This window comes from Neltuma alba, unplaced genomic scaffold (assembly GCF_004799145.2).
Source record: "Neltuma alba isolate B1F8T4 unplaced genomic scaffold, ASM479914v2 tig00012525_pilon, whole genome shotgun sequence".
Lineage (NCBI taxonomy): Eukaryota > Viridiplantae > Streptophyta > Magnoliopsida > Fabales > Fabaceae > Neltuma > Neltuma alba.
This window is the reverse complement of record NW_021636991.1, coordinates 7,054-13,572: the sequence shown is the minus strand read 5'-3', so window position 1 is coordinate 13,572 and position 6,519 is coordinate 7,054. Positions and strand designations below refer to the sequence as shown.

The 6,519-nt window shown below is 35.5% G+C and overlaps 1 pseudogene; it reads left to right on the top strand.

The window, feature by feature from the left end:
• The first annotated feature begins 1,991 nt into the window (after positions 1-1,991).
• On the top strand, positions 1,992-6,222 carry LOC114728235 (protein ALTERED XYLOGLUCAN 4-like; annotated as a pseudogene).
• Positions 6,223-6,519: the final 297 nt, after the last annotated feature.

Sequence of the window (6,519 nt, the reverse complement as noted above, 5' to 3'; positions counted from 1 at the left end):
TTTAAATTTAATTTAAAAGGTTTGAAGATTATTTTTGTTTTGGTTTTTTATATCTTAAAAATATTAAAATATAGAAATAATAAATTTAAACCATACATATTTAGTGGGAAACTCAGGTCCATGCCAACCGGACAAAGAATCCGTGGCTCACATATCTGGCTCGGCGCTCCCATGAACCCAAATACCTAATAATCGGCTTGAAGTCCCTCCGTACGATAAAATATCATTCTTTTCTTTATTCAATATTATCTTTGTAACAAAATAAAAATAAAAATATTATCTTCAATCCGCGCGTGATGCCCCATAAAGTGGTGAGGGTTCAATCCAAATTTACCTTCAATCCACTTACGGGAAGCTGGGATCTAATGAAAAAAAAATGATAAATTAATATTTAAATTCTGTTTTTAATAAGAAAATATTTGCATTTGTAAAAAAAAATATTACCTTTAATCCTAAATATAAAGATTAGTGATGAAACATGGGATAAGAAATAATTATGGGTTAATTATAATTTTAAGATATTTGGATTTATCATTATTTTAGAATTTATTTGATTTTATTAGTATTTTAATATTTTATTATGAGGGTTAGTCGTTATTATTATTTTCATTATTATTATTTTATTATAAGTAGACCCAGGTTTTCATTCTACTCATATCAGACTTGGATATTGAATTTACAGTCAAGTTTCTCTCTTCTTTATTCTCCTTTCTCTTCGATCTCATACCTTCTTCTTTTTCTTCTTCATTTCACACCAATTAGTAAATGAGTTTTTTTTATTCTAATATAAAACATAAAATCATAATATACTTTGTTATTAAATTTAGAAAAAATTGCAATTAGGTCCCACCTAATAGAATTAAATAAAAAAAGTCCCTTGAAATCATGAAATTATTTTAAAGTCCCAAAAAATTTTTTACAATAAATTTTATTTGTTTATTACTAAATTACTTTTTTTTTTTTAAGTTTGCATTGACAACTAAAAAAACAGTGGTTGACAACTCAGAATGCAAGGATTGGCAACTATCGCGGCTGGTTTGACAACTTAGGGTGTGATATGCTGAGAAAATGTATTGTCAAACCAGTCGTGATAGTTGTCAATCTTTGCATCTTGAGTTCTTAATCACTACCCTTTCAGTTGTCAATGCAAACTTAAAAAAAAAAAAGAAGGATAATTTGGTAATTAAACAAATAAAATTTATTACAAAAATTTTTTTTAGACTTTAAAATAATTTTATGATTTCAAGAGACTTTTTTGTATTTAATTCCCTTAAGTGAGATTTAATTACAATTCTCTCTTAAATTTATAATCTTTTGGGAAATAGCAACCTAGTCTTAAAGAAGATATTTAATTACCTTAAAAGCCCAATAACAAGTGAACTCCATAAACTAGTTGTTATTTCTTATAATAAAACTTGCCATTGCATGTTTTTTTGGTTGTTAACAGATTTTAGGATAATTAAATACCTTACTTAAAATTTAATTGCAATTCCCCTGCATAATAAAAGATGTTGATCAGAAGGTACTTTTCAATACAAATAATAAAAGCATCTTAAGAAAATCAACGTACATTTTTTATCTGCAACTAACTTAATTAATTTTTCTAATATTTATAAATTAGTTAACTAGTTTTTAAATTTAAAAACAGAGGTCATACACCAAGATTAGATATAATAGACATAAGATGGTGAATTGATGTTTAAATTTTGTGATAAATTAATATTCGAATTCTGTTGTTGAAAAGATGTCCACATTTAGTCTCTTAATTTAAGCGATACAGGATTACCAAGTACTCTTGTACTAAGCACGGTAGTGTGTTGATATATTAATTTCGGTAATTCTTGTAATAAGCTTGTGGCGTGCTGTTGTTCTTCTTCTTTGTTCTGGAACTGCTCTTAGTCAATCGTCGCTGAAGACTGCCTGGCTAGCAAATTACTGGATTAGGTAGACTATGAAGAATTTTTTTTTTTTCTGTTCTCTCTCTCTCTCTCTCATATCTCACCCTCTTAGGCTCATAACCTTCTTCTGAAAAAATCACAGAGACTATTTGCCAGTCTTGTCGCCTGAGAACACCAGAAAGAAGACACAGAAGAAAGCAGAAAGGAAAATAATAGAAGAAGCTTGTGAAAATGGAATCAACAAACCCGTTCAAAGACCAATCTTTCTTCTCCTTCCCAAAGAAAATCTTCCCTGTCGCTCTCTATGCTTTTCTTCCCATTTCCCTCCTTAGTTTATACTTTTACCCTCTTCGTCTTCCTCCTCCTTCAGATTCTCGTCTTCCTCAATCCACCATCACCATCACACCTCAGTACTCCTCCTCCTCTGCTCCTCCTCCTCCTTCTTCAGTATCTTCTTCAGCAGGTACGTGACAGATTGTTCATGTGTTTTGTTTCAAATCGCATTCAGTAACTTGGGGTTGTGAGATTTTACCAATTTACCAGACTTTACATGTAGTTTTTGTTACTGTTGGAGATATTAAAGTGTCGGTAGTTTGTTAAGATTTTTGCTTAGTTAAAGATCACAAATAAGGGTCTTAATTGGAGTTGGTTTAATCTTTCATCTAAACATGAAGGTTAACATATATCCTCTCCTCATGAGTCCCCACAAACTTAATTGGAGTTGATCATCATCCTTTGAGGAAGAATTTTGAAGGATTTATAATTTAGTTTAACTAAAGCAGATTCATTTTATTTTATTTTTGATGATGAATTAACGTTCATTATCTTTGTTCTTCTTGCTTTGCATGGTATTAGAATCAAGTTGTTTCTAGGTTAAAAGATACTGAAGCCCAATTTATGACGGAGGTTCTTGTTTCACCAGAGTTCAATCTCTTTCTTGATTTGACTGCAACCTTCGTGTTCTAAGGTTTTTGATCCTTCGAATGTGCGTCTCTCTCTGTTTTTTTGTTTTTGTTTTTCATTTTCTTCTCACACTATCTTTACTTTTAATATTTGAATAAATTAAATTAAACTGTAGATCAGAGTTGTTTACTTCCCATTGTTGTTGCAATGTTGCCGATATAAAAATAATAATTTAATAAAATAATCCCAACTTATCAATTTTCAATTTAGGACAAGGAGTAAAAAAAAAACGAAAAAGAGAAGGATGAGGAAAAGAGTGTGCGTTGACCAATGACCGGTGATGCTTGCGGCCGTAATGGCCGCCGTTGCGGGTGTCCGCCGTTCGGTGGGAGCAGCGATGAAGTCTGCACAAGCACCTCACATCGTCGTACTCGCCGTCGAAGCTCCGCTGCAAGATCGCCCTTCGCGCTCTCGTTGCTGCAACCTCGCCTTTAATGCTCTTCGTACTGGCGCCATCTTCAAATCTGGTCCGTCCGTCCGTCCGTCGAGATCGCCTACCTCTCAGAATTGTGGGTACCCCAATGAATTGCTGCTGCAGTCGGCATTGGATCTCACCTCTCGCCAATCCTAATGACGTCGCCGATCATTGTTTCTTGATTCACTGTAGAAAACAGTTCTTCAGGATCTTTGCTCAATACTTTTTTTTTTTTTGTGGCTTTTCTGTCATTTGTGGCAATACTTCACTGAGGTACCCTCTGGTTTCTTTTACCCAAGCAATTGGTGGCACCACAGCGTTCTACACTGTGAGTTTTTGCTTTCTTGGTTAATTACAAGAAAGAGTCTGCCGAGGTGTGCTTGGCTTTATTGCATCTGCATTTTCTTTTTTCTTTGGGATTGCTGTGTCTAGCAATAGGGAGCCGTTGTTTCACTTGTTTGGGTTCTTGGTTTGTGTTGGTTCTCCTACTGGGGTGTGTGGAAATCTGTGGGCCGGGGGGTATTATTGACCTCTGAGTCAGAGAAGCTCTTGAAATCCATGAATTTGCATCTATATAGGACTCCAACGGCAGCATTGATCTTGCTTCCTGTACTCAGTACAGTGAGGGAAATGTGTCGGCTATTAGGGTTGAGAAAGCCAAAGGAGATCTGTTTATCTTATTTTTGTTAGTTGGTAATGCACTGTAGCTTATTTGGTGACTCTGACAAATTTTCTGGTGGTTAAACACACTATAATTTCGGTTTTGAAGTTCAAAATCCTGTGACAGTTATGGGAATGATGGGATTCGCCGTTACCGTCATGGGTGTGGTGCTTTAAAGTGAGGCAAGGAAAAGATCCAAAGTTACAACTCATTGACGATAAGTCGCAACTTCCTCCTTTGTGATGGATTACTTTTTCCTTCATTGTTATAGCACTTTGATTGTTCAGATCTCTGTGAAAAGGGAGAAACTAAATTGGATCAAAATACGACGATTGTATTGTATGGGAAGAAAATGGGGAAGGGAGGAGAAAAGCAGACCCTGATGAGACTTCATGCAAAGGACAAACGGGCACTATGTGTAACCTCAATTTGAATTATATTCATCTTCACTCGGCTCCTCATCACTTGTCGTGGTTTGCATTTCCGTACCCAGCTGAGAAAAGAAACAAGGGGAAGGAAAGCGCATAAAGTGAAGTCAAGTTGATGAAGATGAGTACAATTAGAAAAATCTTTTGTCATTGTCATTGGCATAGTTCACTTCAGCTCATCCTATTATTTATATTGCAAGTTGACACTTTGATTAGTCTATATGGTGTTAGCTTGAGGGGCATGTTGGAGATATTAAAGCATCATTGGTTGGTTAAGATCTTAGCTTAGTTATGATCACAAATTAGTTTCGGGTCTATAAAAGGGTCCAATTGTAATGTGTTTAGTTGTGTGGGATGGTTCCTCACTTAGGGAGGCTGACATAGGTCTTATCCTCGTGAGTTTCCAAGGATTTTAAGGTTGTTTGTCATCCTTCAAGGAAGGATTTGGATACCCTAATGAGGGTTCATTGTGTATTTTTGTTGGTTATTGACATTTCATTATCTTTGTTCTTCTTGCTTAACAGTTGCTGAATTGCAGAAGAGGAAAGACCCAATGGGACTCCATGTGATTACTTCAATGGCAAATGGGTCCGTGACAGAAGAGGCCCTTTATACAACGGTACGACCTGTGGAACAATCAAGGAAGGCCAGAATTGTATTAGCCACGGAAGACCTGACACAGGCTATCTCTATTGGAGATGGAAACCCACACGCTGCAATCTCCCAAGGTTTGAACCCCAATCTTTTCTTCAACTTGTCAAGCACAAGCACTTAGCTTTTGTAGGTGATTCCGTCGCTAGAAACCAATTAGAGTCACTTCTCTGTATGGTAGCCACAGTTTCCACCCCAAAGCTGGTCTATAGAAATGGGGAAGAAAACAAATTTCGCAGATGGTATTTTGCTTCTCACAACATTACTGTGTCTCTGTATTGGTCTCCATTTCTGGTAAAAGGGATTGAGAAATCAAGCGGAAGACCGAATAACGAACTTTTCTTAGATCTTGTCGATGAGAGATGGGCAAGGATTTGAATCAAATGGATTTGATAGTGCTTTCAATAGGTCACTGGTTTCTGCTTCCTGCAGTTTACTATGAGGGTGGCTCAGTGTTAGGCTGCCATTACTGTCCTGGTTTGAATCACACAGAAATTGGATTCTATGATATGTTGAGAAAGGCTTTAAGGACTAGCCTGAAGAGCATAATTGAAAGAAGAAGTGTTAATAGTAGTGATAGTAAAGATGGAATCAAAGTGACAGTGACAACATTTCCTCCTGCACATTTTGAAGGTGAGTGGGATAAGGCTGGGGCATGTCCGAAGACTGAGCCATTTGGAGAGGAAGAGAAGGAACCTGAAGGGATGGATGCTGATATGAGGAAGGTTGCGGTTAAAGAAGTGGAAGCTGCCAAGGCTAATTATAATGAGAAATTTGAAAGGGGTTTGAGATTGGAGGCATTGGATGTGACCAAACTGGCTTTGATGAGGCCAGATGGGCATCCAGGTCCTTACATGCATCCTTTTCCATTTGCTAATGGGGTTAGAGAGAGAGTTCAGAATGATTGTGTTCATTGGTGCCTGCCTGGTCCTATAGACACTTGGAATGAGATTTTTCTGCAGATGATCAACAAGTGGAGTAAGAATGAGCCATTTTTCTCTTGACCAAAGCCAAACCAATGACAGATTAACACCTAGTCTCACTAGTATTTATACATTCAAATTCTTGATGTCTTGTGTTCTACAGAGTACTAGTTATCTTCTATTAATCTGTATCTTCCTGTAACTTTATTCTTGTATGCTTGTTTGACTGTGTTAAATAACACTGGGATTTACTATTTTTATTAAATATTTTGGTCTTCGTAAATGTGTAATTGAAGTTAAAACTTTGAGAGAATTATAATGAGGTTTCAAGAAAGAAAAATAATTGTAGAACAGTATAAAAAATTATCCGTTTTTTATTTTGAAACTTGTCATATAAGCTGTTTAGGTTGTTATTAAAACTTTTTAATAATTATTTTTTCTTTGGAACTTCATTATAATTCTTCCTAAAATTTTTTTATTAATATTTGTAATTATTACATATGTATTTTTTGGGAATTTCATATGACTTAGGATTGAGTCCCTAAGCCTCTTATGTGTCATCTAATGGGTTGAGCTAATC